Genomic DNA, 17674 nt, shown 5'->3' on the forward strand with positions numbered 1-17674 from the left:
TTACAGTTCAGTAAGTAGAGACTCTAGTGAGTGAACCTGAGATCATTATAGTTTACATCTGGAAAACACAGAGATAACCTGGTACAACTGCTCTCCTTTGCAAGAGCCCTTGGTAGAAAGTGCTTGGAGAGGTGTGGGACCTTAGGACTCTTTGGGAAATGTTTGTTGATACACTCTGCCCCATTTTCCAGCTCTTGCCTTTGCAGAACCATAGCAGGAAGTCGATGATCTCTAGTGTGGGGTAAGTTGTTTTTATCTCACAAGTCACCCAGGTGATCAGAGAAGCTTTACGGAAAGCAATGGCTTTGATGTTCTGGGTGACAAGCCCTGAGTGTGCTGGCAGGAAAGGAGGGTTTTGAGGTTAGAGAACTGAAACTACTTTGGGTTGTGACTTCATCACTTAACACCCTTATGGTAGGAAGGTTCTTATAAAAGAAAGGTGAATGCAAGTGTATGAAAAGGAAAGTTTGAGGTGGACAGCAAGAGATGACCTGCTTCTTCTCAAGGTTCAGGGAAATCTTCCGGCACTGTCGACTTTCCAGGACCCTTCTTCCTCCCACAGTTCACCGTATCCTCAGCCTTACTAGTGAGCATGTTTACACCTGTTATCTCCTCCCGTTTTCACACATGATGTTGTGCTGACCCATGACTCCTGCTCAGGGAGCTTGGCTTAGAAACCAGAAGTCTTGGATCAGATAGCCTCTTTTTATTGGATCATAGTGGTCCTCACTAACCTGAGAGTATCCTATCTTCCCAATCCCACTTTGTAGAAGCTCTACATTCCCTTGCCCCTCTCAGCTTCTCCTCTGTGGAACCCCAATGTTCTGTTCATGGCCCTTCTGAGCCTTGGCTTCTTGAACCCTAACTGGGACTGATAACAGTCCCTGCCATTCTCTTTAGGTCACTGTGCAGAGGAAAGGCCTCACACTGCCTGAGTTGAGTTTCTTGAGGGCAACTTTCCTTAGTGGCTTTTCTAGCTTTGTAGGGGAATCGAGGGTATTTGACCTCACCTCTTAGTGATCAAATCTTTAACACACTTAGGTGTTACCAGGGTACTAGTTAATCTAGGTGTGTCCAACCTGTGGCCAATAGGCCACTTGAGTCTCAAGATCACTGTTAATGCAGTTCAGTACTTTCACAGAAGACAGTGTCCTATTGCCATGGCAACAGGTTGGACAGCTCTATAAAATTTAGATCATCAATCTCCTGAAAACAGGAATATGTGCAATGAATGAGTTGTATGCCAGGGAAGGAACATGATAGATACTTCATGGGATTGATTACTGCTTCATGATCAACTTGACTCACACAGTTATGTATTGATTTCTTAGTAGTTGTTGTTGGTTTTGTTTTGTTTTGTTTCCTCTTTTGTATTTAAAACAAAGCAAGCATTTTGGTCTATTTCTTATCAAGCCCTTTTTCAGTAGGTGTCCAAACCTCGAAGGACTTGAGGCTTAGTCATCTATAAAGGAAAGATTTTTTTTTTTAGGCTTGTGTTTCTGGGCTTTGGGAAGTCCATGATTGGGCATCTGCATCTGCCTTACAATATGGCAGAAGTTAGAAGGCCAAGCGGGTGCACTCGGAAGAAATAGGAGAGTGGGGACAGCTTTGCTTCTAACTACCACGACTCTACCATGACTTAAGATAGCAAGCACTCATACTGTGAGAATTAGCCACATTCTCTAAGAAATCTGCTTACTGAGCAGGAGGAACCAATGAATGACAGCAATTAGACACCGAAGAAAAAAATATGCTTATCAAGCCCCTACTGTGAGCCAGGTATTGTGTTGACTTCCTCAGCATCCAAGAAGGTAACCGTTCTCCAAGCCTTTGAATATACGTCAGTACCAAAGAACCTAAGAGACACTTGCTACCTACTGGGGCTCTAACTTTGATTCTAGCAGCTGGTGTTCTGAGATTGTTCCTGATGCTTTCATGTTTGACCTTGATGGATTTCATAGAATTCAACAAGGATGGAGGCTAGGGTTGGCCAACTCTCCGGGAACCATCTAGCTATATCTCTATTTGACCTTTTTTCAGGGCCTTCTTTGGGGAGAGCAAATTCATCCCAACATCACACCTGTGCTCAGGAACTTCTTGGGTGAACAGCCAGTTATTGACTTTCCTCAGCTCCTGCAAGTGTCCCAGTCTACCAGCCTGATCTATCTGCAGTGCTCGGGTGATGCTTGGATGAATTCCTCAGAAATCCATCCATGGTCACTTATTTTCTTACCAACTCATTATTCCCTGCCAAGTGTGTAAGATCTGCTACCCATGGCTGACTGATCCTGGCAACATCTGTGCAGCCATTTGGCCTCACAATCTGAGTAAACAACCAGCTGCCCCAGATGATGAAGCTAAATTACTGAGAGCAGAACTGGTGTGTCTGTCTTGTGATGGATTGTGTCTGTGTCTCCGCCCTTTAACCATGGACCCCCTGCCTTATCCAGGCACTGCATATCTTTGTTAAAGATCCTTAGCCATTATATATGCCCCCCTTTTTACTGCAAGGAGGATTACCTGGCCGTACCTTTGGCCTTATGATGTGGAGAAGAGGATGAGGGAACTGCACATACTTAGAATTCTATTGCCAGAGCCAAAGGGCTAAAGAGTGGGCATCCAATCAGCCTTCTTGTCTCTTAATTTTTAAGAATCTTGGGTGGCCTGTATCTGCCTGTCACAGAAAATAGGACATAAACTTTAGGTCCCATCAGTTGACCTTTTGCAATGCCTAAAGGACTTTAGCAGACCCATGGTTTGCTTGACCATGTCAGATGTCAGGGAATAAGCTAATGTCCTATTCTTGGGGACAAGGCAGTGATATGACAGGGAAGCCTGAGCAGCAGCATTTGCAGCACGCTGACCCTCTCCCTACCCTCCTTTTTCTGCTGGGTTTGCTGAGGGACTCCTGAACAGATCCCCTCAAAGTGGACTGATGACCCCTGCCACCCTGGGTGCACATGTCTCTTAATCCCTAGCTCATCTCAGGGGGAGGGTTGAAATCTGTGACTTTACAAGTTCTATGTGTTATGGTAAGATTTTGACTGACTTGGAAAGAGGTCCGTGTGTGTGTGTGTGTGTGTGTGTGTGTGTGTGTGTGTGTGTGTGTTTCTGGCAGGAGCTAGTGTGCGGTCATTGCTGTTTTTTTTGTCCCACCCCTGTTACCAAGGAGACAGAGAGCCAATTTAGAAACCAAAAACTCAGCCATGCTGATTTATTGCTCAGTGTTGGATGGCTTCCTTCAAATATTGTCTCATTTGGTCCTGCTCTTGCATATGGCTCCCATCTATCTACCCATTCCACAGATGAGCAAACTAGGCCTGTATATCTCTTTAAGACATACACCAATTTTCCTCCATGGCTAATTGAAAAAAGAAAGGGGGCCAACATTAGGTAGCTTTATTCTGTTAGGAGTTATGAAGAAGTCTGAAGAAGAAGTCTGAAGTGTGTGTGCTTTAGCAAGGCATGGCTAGTAGCTGACATGTCTTAGGTACTTTGAACTCTGCTAAGTCTCCCATTTTATACCAAGGGCACTGCTTGGAAATAAGGCAGAGACTCAGAGAGCTGAAGCTTTTGGTGAGATGCTGCCAGAGAAGGCCTTGCAAATCCGTAGTGGTAGGCTGCCCCCTGAGTGGTGTGATAAGAGCCCACCAACATCCAGGAAGTTATGCGCCTGGCCTTTTAGGGTCACAAAGTGATTGCAGTGTGACAACCATCAGACTAGAAGCAGTCTCCTGGTGTAAATGCCAGTGATGTGTGGGTGGCCGATTGCTGAGTACAGAAGTGCTGGCGAAAGGAGGACATTTTTCTGAGTCCACCACTTGTCAACAGGACTTTCTGGGGAGGGGAATTCATCTAGGTCTGCTGGGAATTGAACTCTGAGCAATGGCTGTATTAAACCAGCATTTATGTGGAGGTGGGCACTCACTCAGCCTTGCAAGGCTTTGGTACAAGCACATTCAGGGGAAGAATGTGACAACCAGCAGGCCCCAGATGAGCAAATTACGGTTAAGGTGCATCTGAACTTCAGGGGGAATTCATCAGGAGGAATATACGCCACGAGTCATGTGCCCTCTGCTCCCAGCTTTGTAGCAAGGACAGTTGGCAAGCTATTCCTAGTTTAGGGGCAAATTCCCCATGGAACTTTCAAGTGGTTTTTATGCTGAGTCAGTGACAACTAAGCTCCTTCTCATTGGTATCCTGACTGCCCATGTCCTGAGTGGTTTGCAGGGGAGGGGGCAAGAAAGAGGTCTTGGGAAGGGAACATGGAATTGTATAATGTGGCAGTCTCTAGGTCCACACTGAAGTGTCAGTACCCCTGGAAGGGCAGGAGAAGGCATGTATGAATCCACCAAGCCAGACACCAGGACCTGCTTGGCACCTTGCACATAACTAAAGCAGTCTTCCCTTGGCTCGTGGGACCTAGCACTTGTAGGTTTCATTCTCTACACTAATCTGTCTCTTCCGGCCACCTCCTGAAGCTGTTTCAATGATCACTGAGGATAAGAGTCTCCATAGAGGCTCCTTTTGCTGTTTCCTGCACAGCTCACGTAGCCTACAATGAACACTTAGGATAAGATTGTCCCATGCAGCGTCTGTGGCTCTCACCACTCCACTGTGTACATAATGGGCTAGACAAGGAACACAAGGCTGTTATCAGAATGGAGATAGGTTTCTTATTCTTCAGCGCCTAGAATTGTTGCGATGAGATGGATGGAAATACTGGTGGGAGGGAAACATGATTGATGGGTTGGGGCGTGGCACTCAGGGAGACCAACTCTGAGCTGTGGCTTTGTTGTCTTTGTGACTTAGGAACCCAAAGAGATCAGGGGATAACATTTGAAATGTAAAAGAAGAAGATATCCAATTAAAGAAAAAGGAAACAAAAGTTAAAAATAATAGATATCAAAACAGGAATACAAGGCCTAACCAGAAGCTTAGCACATAAGAATTGCTCACCAATAATTTCATTTTTTAAAAAGGGGGTTCTACAGAATTGCTTAGTGGGTAAAGACACCTGCTAAGCCTGGTGACCTGAATTCGATTCCCAGAGCATACAGGTGGAGAGAGAACTGACTCCTGCAAGTTGTCTTCTGACTTTCACACCAGGGTGTTCTCTCTCTCTCTCTCTCTCTCTCTCTCTCTCTCTCATTCTCTCTCTCTCTCTCTCTCTCTTTCTCTGTATGCGTGTGTATGTGAATAAAGAGAGGAAATATTGGTCAATAAATGCCTATTTTCCCTGTGTTTCTCATTGTGTTATTTTTCTGACTGAATCTTGCTATGTGGCACAGGCTAAACATAATATATGGCCCAGGCTAGCCTTGAAGTCCTTCTAACTTTTCTGCAAAGGATAGGATTACAAACTCTTGCCTACCATATTTGGCTTACTTTTGCCTTGCCTTGCCTTTTCTTTCCTTTCCTCTTTTTTTCTTTCTTTCTCTTTCTTTCTTTCTTTCTTTCTTTCTTTCTTTCTTTCTTTCTTCTTTCTTTCTTTCTTCCTTTCTTTCTTTCTTTCCTTAAACTTTGATCAATCAATCTATCTATTTTGTGTGTGTATGTATTTGTGTTTCTTTGTTTGTTGGCATGTATATGGAGGTCAGAGAATAAGCCATTAGAGTTACCTCTTTCCTTCTACCCTGTGGTTTGTGTGACTGAACTCAAGTTGTCTGGCTTGGCAACAGTGTTTTTACCACTGAAACACTTTGCCAGCAGTTTGTTTTTTATGTTCTCAATGAATAAAACATCTCCTTCTTAAAGCCATTCCATATTGATACTGATAAGTCTCTCTCCTTTATTTGCATTTTCTAGCATATCCTTTAAGCATTCCAGAAGGATTTTGAGAACCATCCTTTCCTAAATCAAAGCTAGAATATTTGGAGATTTGGAAAATTGAGGTAAGTAAGGGCTGTTCTCTCTCTGAGCCTTTTGGAAACAAAATTTAGCTTTGAAAATGAAAATTTAGCTTTAGTCTTTGTAGCAGGATTTAGGGTACATTTTAGTGTTTTTTTATAGGCCTTCCTGTGGCAACCCAAAGTGTTTGGGAAGCTGACTTCCTATTCATCTATATCTTGGCCCTCTTTCTTAGCATTTCTTGACTGTAGTACCTATCATGCTCTCCCTGCTCCTACCTGGAGGAGTCAGTCTCTCATAGGAGAATCAGTTGTGCTGCTTTGCTGTGAGATGACTGGTGTGGGAGGCGGAAGGTGGGAAAGGGTTCGGTAATGTGATAATTAGGTGAGAACACATTTGGGGCACATGGACTGTGAGTTGTTTCTTTCTTTCTTTTTTAATAGATCTTCTTAACAATTTTTTAAATTAGTTTTTATTTATATGAGTACACTGTAGCTGTCTTCACACACACCAGAAGAGGGCATCAGATCTCATTACAGATGGTTGTGAGACACCATGTGGTTGCTGGGAATTGAACTCAGGACCTCTGGAAGAGCAGTCAGTGCTCTTAACACTGAGCCATCTCTCCAGCCCGAGTTGTTTCTTTATGCCCAATATAATTCCTGTCTTCTCCTCTCCCTCCGTGGAGTGTTGGAGGCACGCTAAGACCATGGCTACTCTGGTGAGGATAAGAAGTGAAGCCCAAGGGCTTTCTGCAAACCTAGGTTTTCCTGTCTTTGCTCTAGTGAGTCTTGTTGAGCTGAGAGTGGGACCTGGTAGAACTATGTATCTTGTACGTTTCCTCCTGCTCAGGTGCTATGGGTATTGAATGAAAAAGCAGAGATAGCAAGATCAGTGGGCCATCTGATTTGCCATTGAACAGGGCTTTTTCTTGATTACTGCCTTACAGTTGATCAATGAGCGCATGTAGGGTGCCTTTTATATGCCAGGCCATTCAAAAGTTTTGGTCTGTTCTTGGCTATGCTTTTTCCTTAGCAGCAAGTCTCTTGCAGAAATAGTTTGTCAATCTCCAGTTTTGAGCAGGACTAACCATGCCACAGCAGGAATGGACTGTCACACTGTGGCTTCTGTAGTTGGCTATAACTTCAATCTCTCTTCTGGCCATACATCATCACCAGAAAGCTTTATCACAGTTAAGGGTTACTTTCCCTGCTGCTTACATAGTACCTGGTCCAGGGCTAGGCCTCTCAATGGATGTGGAAATTTGAACTGTTGAATGACTCTCATGGCAGTGGGGATGGGGTGGGTAGACATTCATATACACTATCATTGTACTAACCTTTTTTGTCCATAGTCCTTGTCTTTTGTGTCCATATTCCCTGCTGACCTGTTCCCAGATGGGAGAGAAGGGCAGAGGGAGCACAACTATTGGGGCAGAGAATCTGAGAGATGAGGACCTGCCCCTTGTTGCCATGGCTGTTAAAATAAGTCTTATTACTTACCTTTTATGAATAGAAGAAGAGAGGCCTGGCCAATCCTCTCCTGCTGCTGAAAGGCAAGGAATTTTCTTAGAATTCAGTTGCTACGCATAGTAGACAGAGCAGGTACTGAGAGTCTAAGGCTTATAGTCCCAGGGCAGAGCTCCAGTGCCCACATTAGCACTTGCACATATGGTTGTGTTTGTGTAAAAAATACTGCTGTAATACCAGGAGCCTGTCTGCCCTGACCCTGCCTTTACTAGTAGGACAGCCATCTTTTTCTACCCATAAGCTTGGTCTCTGTGCTCTGTTCTTACAATGGAATAGAAGCACCAGGACCCTGGAGCCAAACACATAGGATTGTACCCTACGCAATCTTTGCTTTCTCACCTGTAAAATAGGCCAATGCCCACTTGGCTATAGACAGCCCCAAGGCTTACAAAACCAAATGGGGAGGTTTATTCTTTGAGATTCTTTGTTATCTCCAGGCTGTCTGGCTCCTGACCTTCTCAGTATCATTCTCGCTCACCCTGGTACCACTTTGGACATTGAACATGTGCTCATCCCTTTCTGGTTAGTGCTTTGGATGAGCACATCCCTTAAGAGTTTAGGAGTTGGAACATCAAATCTATGATATACAGTAGTAGAGACAATACGCTAGTGACACGAGAAGACTTTATTCATATTTATTCTGCCCCTTTAAAATACAGTAGGCTAACTTTTATGGTTCTTGGTTCTCCCTTTTTTCTTGTGGATGTATTCACTTCCCTTCCTGCCTTACTAGATAAAGCTTACTAGATAAAGTTATCTGGTGTTGTACTTTCTAGTGTCAAGAACCATGAACTAGGGCTGGAGAGTTGGCTCAGGGGTTAAGAGCATTGACTGGTCTTTCAGAGGTCCTGAGTTCAAATCCCAGCAACCACATGGTAGTTCACAACCATCTGTAATAAAGTCTTTTAAAAAAAAGTTAAAAAAAAAAAAGAACCATGAAGTAAAATGAACCCCCTTTATTAATAAACTATCAGAACTAAGGGTGTTTCATAGAAAGTAGACCAGGGTTGGTGAACTGGCTCAGCGGTTGAGAGCACTGACTACTCTTCCAGAGGTCCAGAATCCAATTCCCAGCAACCCATGGTGGCTCACAACCATTTATAATGGGATCTGATGCTCTCTTCTGGTGTGTCTGACAGCTACATTGTATTCATATAAATAAAAGACATCTTAGCAAAAAAAAAAAAAAAAAAAAAAAGAAAGAAAGTAGACAAAAGATACTGATGACATTTACGTGTTGACCCTGCCCTTGCCCTTTTGGGTTTCTCCCTAGCGTCTCTTTCCCTGTTTGTTATTCTTAGTTCTTTGCCTATTGCGCCCTTACTGGCCTCCATTGTCTGTAATGATAGGGTATATGTGGGCTTCTGCCTTCCTGCCTATAGACACAAGCCAACACTACTCATTAGCCACAAGGAACATGTTGAAAGGTTGTTTCCTGTAGTCACTTTTCACAGTAGTAAAAAGAGCCCCTGGCTCACTGCACTTTACCCATGACAGCAACGTCTTTGCAAACCACCTCCAATATTGGCCCATTTGTCTATTACGTGTTTCTTGTGGTTTCATACGGAGGTTTTGGTGCATTGCCTTTGACCTAGCGTATATTTTTAGTACTAAAGGCGTAGTTCAATGAATGTCAAATCATGAAAGCAAATGAAGAGATTTATACATCTAGGGAAAAAAATGTGCTTAACTGTATCTCTTCTGATGACGTCCATCCCTGATTATGCCCAGTCATATGCTTTCTTTGGTGATGCCCATCATGATAGGTTCCGTAGAGGCGAGAGCAGCAGCTGGTCTTGCCCCCAAAGACAAGACCATCTGTGAGTGTCACTGTAGCAGCTGGACACACAGAGAAACATGCATCCCGACTATAACTAAATCAAGAATCATTATCAGAGTTAAAAGCCCAGCTGTAGATTTGCAGGGGTTATTACTCTATCTGCAGGCTTTGATATGACTTGCAGAAGTGGCACTCTTTTTTTTTCTTGGTCATCAGCCTTTCTTCCAGGATAATACATATTGAGAAGAAGGTTCTAGATCTTCTCTCACTAACCAGACCCTTTGGCATCAACACAGGCTTAAAGGACACATTTAGGGACTCTTGTGTCAATTGAATGGCAGCATCCTGACTTTGGTCTTCCAAGCGAGGATGATACCAAAGTCTACCCCTTCCAAACAAGGGCTACCCTGCCTGCTTCCAGAAGCAAGGCACGCCTTGCCATCTGCTTAGGACTTCACAGTTCATAAAGTTCTTTCCATCCTGTCTGCTTTCTTTTATTGCACAAGTGTTTACTTTTTATTGCTCAGTAGTTACTGAGATGCCATAGCATGCCACTGTGCAGTGTGCCTGTAGCCCTGCAGCCCTGCAGGAAGAGCTGTTGTTCCCATGACTAGGGAACTCAGAAGGCCATGGTTGGAGTCCGGGGGTGATTGCATGGCCTGAGATCAGGTTGCTAGTTGTGGTGACTTTCACATGAGAACACAGAGCTTCTGTTTCTGGACCTGCCTGATGATACCCTTATCTGTTTCCTGCCTTTTCCTCCAGCTGTGTTCCCCCTCCTTTCTTATATCCCTTCACATCTCCTGACCGCCTTTCTGCCTCCACTTACCCCCTCCTACCAGCTCAATTTCTTCCAAAGATGAGCAGAATTCTCTCGATAGTGCTTTTGTGGGAAGTGAATCTGACTATACAGAGCTGGCCTTGGGATTTGTGTGACTTCCCTTGAGATCGTAGCCTCAGCTTGTATTCTGTTAGTTACTTTTCTAATGATGGCAGGATGCTCAAGTTCCCGATTTGTGCTTGTCAGTCAACTCTTCTGTGACAAGTCAGGTGCTATAGCAGGTTCAGGTGCTAACTGACATAAGCTACTGTCTCTATCATTAAAATATTTCAGGTTGGTGATGGCACATGCCTTCAATCCCAGCACTTAGGAGGCAGAGGTAGGAGGATCTCTGAGTTTGAGACCAGCTTGGTCTACAGAGTGAGTTTCAGGACATCTAGAGCTACACAGAGAAACCTTGTCTTGGTGGTTGGGGGAAAAGCTAGATCTATTAGTCAGGATTCTCTGGGACAATAGAACCAATGTGGACTAAAGGACTGATCTGTATCTCTCTATCTATGTCTATATGGAGAAGGATTTATTTTTCATAATGTGTTGACTCATATCATGAAGGTTGTAAAGTTTTGATGGTCGGCTGTCTGTATCTGGAGACTAGAGAAGCTGGTGGTGTGCTTATACAGATAGAATTATGGAAGATTGTCCCAGCTCAAGCACCCAGGCAGAGATGGAATTAACTCACTTTACCTGCTTCCTTATTCAGCTTTCTAGACACCATTGAGTTCTGGTCTTCAGTGGGCTGGATGATGCCCACCCATACTGAAACAAGTTGCTTCCCACACTTACTTTTCTTTCCTTCTTGTCTAGAAACACCATCCCAATCCTCCTTAGAAATGCCCTTAACCAGTTCCCTTAGTCACTGGTGGCCCAGCCAAATTGACACACTGGGTAGACACAATGTATCTAACCATCAATTGACACACTGGGTAGACACAATGTATTCAATTGTCTGAATCAGCTGGCCGACATCCACCTCCGGCCACAAGCTGAGTGTACTTAGACTGCTGAGGACACAAAAGCTCCCCATTCCAGTCCAAGTTTTGCAACAAGGAGACCTAGTTGAGTCATCATAAGTTATTGTCCTTATCTGGCTATGTCCCTGCTTTGATGTTTACCCAACACAGAACCCCCACTGATTGATGATATTTGCCTCATCATCACCCAGAAGTCTGCTTGGTCTGTAAATGAGCACTGCTGTTTTCATAGCATCAGGCTGCTAGGGAGAGCGAGAGCGAGCGAGCGAGCGAGAGAGAGAGAGAGAGAGAGAGAGAGAGAGAGAGCGCTTTCCCTTTGTTCTGGTCTTGCACCTTGTGACCTTTGGAATACCTCACTTCCAAGATGTGATGGGAAATTCATCTAGGACTCTGGTCATTCCTTCAAATGACTGTGTGTTGTATCAGTCCCTCAGTCCCTTCTCCTGAGGCATGCCAGGAGACCTCACAGCACAGTATCACATCAGCTAACGAGTTGCTTTCCATGCTGCAGTAGTGTTGCCGGTGGAGGAGTATCTGGTTCTAGTAACATTGATGGCAAAGAAGATAATATTGGGGACTTTGCTTGTTGAATTCAAAAGAAGTTTGGAAGCTTCTATTTGCTTCCTTCCTCCCTGACAGTGCTACTACTGAAGTACTTCTTTACTCTGGTAGCATTAGCTCAGTAATAGCTGTTTCTTATCCATACGTCCTCAGTGTCCCATGCTGGTACCAAGCTTCATCTCCCTCCTATCAGTCATGATGCTCAGAAGGGCCCTGGGCTCCTCAGTTCTGCCACTACTACTTTGCTTCCCATTCTGAGGAGATGCATTTGCTTTAGTTATAGCTCCTCCCATCCCACCATTCCCTTTCTTACCCTCTCCCATATTCAATTCTTGTCTTGTCCTTTCTCATCATTCTAAGACAGTCCTGTGACTCTTCCCTTGATGAGCCCTAGTGAGAATCTGTAGCTCTAATCTCTCAGTTCCTTTAGTCACATGAGCTGGAATCCAGATTCCAGTTGGTCATTTGGAGACTCAGGGTATTGCTACCCTCGCCACCTACCCGTAACTCCCGGCATCCCCCAGTTTCTTGTAGTACCTATTCTTTCTGCAGCTTGTGCCAGGAAGTCCTGTTTCCTAGCCACAGCCTATTATGTGCCAGCCCACAGGCTAGGGGGCTCACAGACAGCCCCCCAGCCTGCTGCACATGATGGTAAAGCTTTGGGTTTTCTATTACATTGATCGGTCCCCAGGGTAGGCAGGGCTCTTTTGTCTGCAGGAGTACGAGAGGGCATAGGCTGGAAATAGCCTTGTCAAAATAGACCAAGGGCACTGGTGAGAGGGGAAATGAGGTTGGACTGAGGAGAAGCAGAGGGCAGGTGCTTCTTGAGGGGCTTTCCTATGTGAGGGGCCCTGTAGCAAAGGCTGACTGACATACTTCCTGTGACCCTTGAGACCTACACGGGGGCCCCCATCAGACACAAGAACTTCCTGTTCCCTCTTCACTTTCCAATATCTACAGAGCAAGAAGGGTTTGCTCAGTTCTTCTTTTTCTTTTCCCCTTTGCTCCTGTCTTAGGGCCTTTAGCCTGCTGTAAGGAAGTGTGACTATAGACTCTGTGCCTATGAAATAAAAGAAGTTGATGTCTCCTGGTTCTGGAGTTGAGATACAGGGGTAGTTGATCCTTATAAGAAGAAAGGTATAGTCATAAGCGAGTAAGCCACGGGAGAACAGCTACAGAAAGGTACTGCAAGCTAAGGAATGCCTCAGACTGTGTGCCAACAGCACTAGTGTGTGGAAAGGGCCTGCTTTTTGGTTCCTGGCCAGCTGTCTTCACGTTCTCACCCAGAGGAGGGGAAGAGGTTGCTCTCTGACATGTGTTTTCTAAGGATGCTTATTATAGTCACTGGGTTCTATTCTCATGGCATTCCTTTCTCAAAGGCCCCATCTCCATGTACCATCGTCTTGGAGGTTAGGGGTTCAACCTATGAATTTTATGAGGACATAAACACTCAGCCCATAGTAGCCTCCTTTGAAATATCTCTTGAGTGCACTCTCCTTCCTCACCAGGCATGTCAGCAAAATGTCCCGTCACTCTAAGGCTGAAATAATTTTACTTACTACAGTTCACATTGTGACTTGGGCCTCTCTTCTTCAATATGCTCAAACTGATGACCAAGTTGCACACAAAACTCACTTTTGCCTGTGTGGTAAAAGTTTTTCTACATACCTTCACAGCCTTAGTCTTTCTCTATTCCATGAAGTGTGAAAATGCACTGGGGGTGTGTGTCTTAGTTAGGGTTCTGTTGCTGTGATAAAGCACCATGACCAAGTGGAACTTGGAGAGGAATGGATTTGTTTTAGCTTACAGCTTGTAGCCACCATCCAAGGATCCTGGAGGCAGGAACTAATTCGGAGACCATTGAGGGATGCTGCTTACTCCTCCAGGATTACACAGCCTGCTTTCTTAACAGAAGTTAGGACCAACAACCTAGGATCACAGTGAGCTGGGCCTCCCACATCCGTCATCAGTCATCAATCAAGAGAAAGAGCACAAAACCCTTTCCTACAGTCCAATCTGCTGGAGACATTTTCTCAGTTGAGATTCCCTCTTCCCAAATGACTCTAACTTGTGTAAAGTTGACATAAAACTAGCCAGCACAAGCTCTGTGTGTGTGTGTGTGTGTGTGTGTGTGTGTGTGTGTGTGTGTGTGTGTGTGTGTGTGTGTGGCGGGGGGTTGTACTTAACAATCTGAAACAAGCTAGATTGCTCAAACCCTCTGGGATGCATTTTGATAGCCGTGGAGGCAGCAAGTCTGATATGGCGACGTCCTTAAGATCCATGGGAAGAGCCTGCCCTTTTCCTGTGGGCTTTTGATGGCTACGGGAAGCTCGAGGCATTCCTCAGCTTGCAGCATATTTCTGTAGCCATTCTCCCATGGCTTACTCACTTATGCCTATACCTTTCTTCATATGTGGATCAACTACCCCTGTATGTCAAATACCACATTTTACCCTGACAATGTCTTTCAGAACTCATTTCCAAGTCATATCTTATTCACAAGTATCGAAGATACAATAGGGTGTGAGAATGAAATGTTAACTCAGGGTGATACTCACTGGCATCTCAGCTCTTGGGAAGTAGGAGCAGGGAGATTGGAGATTCAGGGCTTCCTTCAATTACATTGTGAGTTTAAGGTTAGCCTGGGCTGCCTAAGACTTTACCTCAACAACTTCCTGTACAAGAAGGAAGAGGCAAGCTCTATTTTTTTTGTTTAATGTAAAATATCTTTGGTTTTATATTTGCCATGATGTAAACAATTATATCGTCTTGGTGTTCTATTGCTATGAAGAGACACCATGAACAAGGTGTTCCTAAGTCTCAGAGGTTAGTCCATTATCATGGCAACACAAAAAGAGACAGTGTTCTGGAGAAGGAACTGAGAGCGGTACATTCTGATCTGCATGCACCGGGAAGAGAGAGACACTGGGTCTGTCTTGAGCTTTTAACATTTCAAAGCCCACCTCCAACGACACATTCCCTTGATAAGGCCATATTTCATAATCATTCTAAATCTCCTCAAATAGTGCTATTCCCTAACGACTAAGCATTTGATATGAGCCTCTGGGGCCCATTCTCATTCAAACAAGCATACATCTGTTAAAAGCAAGTACCTGCACAGATTTGACACCTATGTGTGAAGAGGAAAACGCAAAGCAGAAAAAGCAATCTGCGCCCTGCACTGGTTTATGGAGATACTCTGTCTTGTCATTGCAATGACAAATTTCTATCCTTGACTTCAGCATAAAATTCTCTCAGAGTTACGGATACTGATAAGTTCAAGGACAAAGAATTAGCAGTTCATTTTCTGGTGACGGCGTCTTAGCTCATGGATGTCTGTCTTTTGTCTTCATAATGAGGTCAAGGGTTCAATGTAAGAGTAATGTTTCTTATTCTCCTTTTAAAAGGAATAGTTATTTGTGTTACACGTGTGCATGTGTGGAAAGGTGTATGGTGGTCAGAATACCATTTCTGGGGAGTGTTATATCAGTCAGTGTAGTATAGAGGAGCATAGCTGATCGGATGACCACACACACACACACACACACAGAGAGAGAGAGAGAGAGAGAGAGAGAGGGAGAGGGAGAGAATGAGGGGGTTATTAGAATGGCTTATGGGTTGTGCTCCTGTTTTGTGACAGAAAGCCCAAGAACCCAATCGTTGTTCAGTAGACCAGCTTGACTTCTCAGCTGGTATTCAGCATATGTCGGAATCCTGAAGAAGAAGGCTCTAATATCAGTAAAGGAATGCCTTAGCTGCAGGACGGATGAACTTGCCAGTGAGCATGAGAGCAGTGTGAGAATAGCTAAGTAACCCAACAATTGGGTTCTTAGACTTTTTGCCACAAGACAGGAAGGACCACACCCTAACAACTACTCTAATAAATCCATGTGTGCGCGTGTGTGTGTATGATGTTCATCCCATCATTTAATCATTTAGGGTAGAGATCTTCCAACTTCAAATGATCCACCCCCCCCCCCCAATCCCTTATAAGTGCTTGGATTTTAATTAATTCTGGATGTAGTCAAGTTGACAACTATGATTATACAAGAACTGGGAGAGGGAACCCAATTCCATGTCCAGTTCTTGCAGATTGCAGTGGAGACCTGAAACCCAGTCCCATGTACCCCTGGCTTCATCCTGAATTTCTCTACCACTTAAAAAAGCACTTGTATAATTCATATGTCTCAATTGTTTTAAGTGTTAGTTTCTATGTCTGTTTATGAGGCTGCTACCTGCAGGTGATTGGTTACAAATATTTTATTTGACTGTGTATCTATGAAGCTCACCTTCCACTCTTCCCACCAACTGCCCACTGCTTCTGTCAGAGCAAGACTAGAGACCTCAGGGTGAGGTCTTGGCTACCACAACACAGAGCATTATCCTGAGGCCTTCGGGTTTTTCTCAGATCTGCCATTTATGTCACCACTTGGGTATTGAAGTATCCTTTTACTTTTTTGTATATAGGCTATTATGTCCCAGACTAATTTCTGATATTATGTGTATAGATGTGTTGTCTGCATGTATATATGTTTACGATTTCAATGCCTGGTACCCACAGAGGCCAGAAAAAGGAGTGGGATATCCTGAAACTGGGGTGAGAGGTAGTTATGAACTCCTGTGCAGGTGCTAGGAATCAAACTCCAGTCCACTACAAGAACAGTAAGTGTTCTCAAATGCTAAGCTCTCTTTACAGCACCCAAGACCAGTTTTTAAACGAGATCTTGGTGTGTAGCAGGCTCAGTCTATAGTAGGTTTTTGTCTGCAGAAGTTCAATGTGTATAGTAGCTATAGGTATATAGTAGGTTTCTGTGCTGTGGTTCTGTACACATTGTAGGCCTTTGTGTATAGCAGTTCAGAACCATGTAAGTATTTTATTTCTCATCATACTTTCCCTGAGCTAATTTCAGTGCCCACTGAGAATTCTTGTGAGTTAGTTACTTCTATACCCATTGCCAATGAGTTTCTCCTTTCACAGTGACTTGCACATTTCATAATTAGAAGTCTACTGTCAGGTAGAACTCATTTTCCATACAAAAATGCCACTTATCTACTAGAGCACGGACTTGTAGATTCTTGCTAAATTGGTCACAATCCACGAATAAAATTACATTGTTACCCATACTTTTTTTTTTTTTTTATTTTAGTCATCACAATGCTCCTAAAGTTGGCTTCTGTAGCCTGTGGTTTGCCCTTTTACCAGTGTTGTGCTCTGCCTTATATTTTGGTCCAGGCTCACAGTATGCTTTTCCTGCCTCAGCCCCGGAATAAGCCATGACTTCTGTGATATTCTTACATTCCCCCAACTAAATAAGAAATAATTCTGAGACCAACCTGAATCGAGAAACATTCTGTAGCATTAAATAATAAAGAATGCCATCGGTGTGGTTCTCGTCAAGGTGGACTCTCTGACCCTTTGCTCTGAAAGATCTCCACCCAGCTCGCTAAGTTCCCATGGTGGGTCACTGCCATGCCAGCCCCATGCAGTGACCGTTCATCTTGCGATTAGCTGTCATAAATCCCAGTAACCCAGTCAAATCAAAACTCTAGAGGCTTGTAATTTATCGGTCAGATTTATATCACTAAATTCTCAACCCACAAAACACCCAAAGAATTCAGAACCAATTGATATTGATTTAAGCTGCCCACTTAGATTACACAAATTGTCCTGTAATAATTCATCCCTTATATATGATATTCATAGCTACCTGTGGCTATTTAAAGCCACATGGATCTGGGGCATCCTTCCCTTCCTCTATCTTCCTTCCTTCTCTCGCTCCTATCTCTCCTGCCTCTTAAAAACTCTGTGTCCACCCTCCTTTTCTACTGTCCAATCACAGGCTCCAGCCATGTCTTTGCCTACCCTCATCTGCTTATAGACTGCAATCTACAACATTCTATCAAATCACTCTTCTAAAGACAAAGAATGGTTGAAGAATGATTTCATAGGAAAGCGATTTAGGCGTCTGGGGAGATGGCTCAGTCAGTAAAATGCCTTTCTCCTATGCATGAGGACTTGAGTTTGATCTCTAGAACCCATGTAGAAAGACTGGGTATGGTGGCATATGTCCACAAACCCAGTGTTGGCAGGATGGGAGGTGGTAGATCCCTAGAATTTTTCTAGCTGGCCTAGACTTCTATG

At 44.0% G+C, this 17674-nt stretch overlaps 1 long non-coding RNA gene across 25 annotated transcripts in view; it reads left to right on the forward strand.

Moving 5' to 3' along the window:
- Positions 1-17674, forward strand: part of Pvt1 (Pvt1 oncogene) — a 221359-nt gene that overhangs the window by 135145 nt on the left and 68540 nt on the right. For 19 of the 25 annotated variants that reach the window (NR_202061.1, NR_202060.1, NR_202068.1 and 16 more), the window contains 1 exon segment: positions 5809-5894. This is a non-coding gene — a long non-coding RNA (Pvt1 oncogene). 25 annotated transcript variants of the gene reach the window in all.

Source organism: Rattus norvegicus, chromosome 7 (genome assembly GCF_021556685.1).
Source record: "Rattus norvegicus strain SHRSP/BbbUtx chromosome 7, alternate assembly SHRSP_T2T, whole genome shotgun sequence".
Taxonomy (NCBI): Eukaryota; Metazoa; Chordata; class Mammalia; order Rodentia; family Muridae; genus Rattus; species Rattus norvegicus.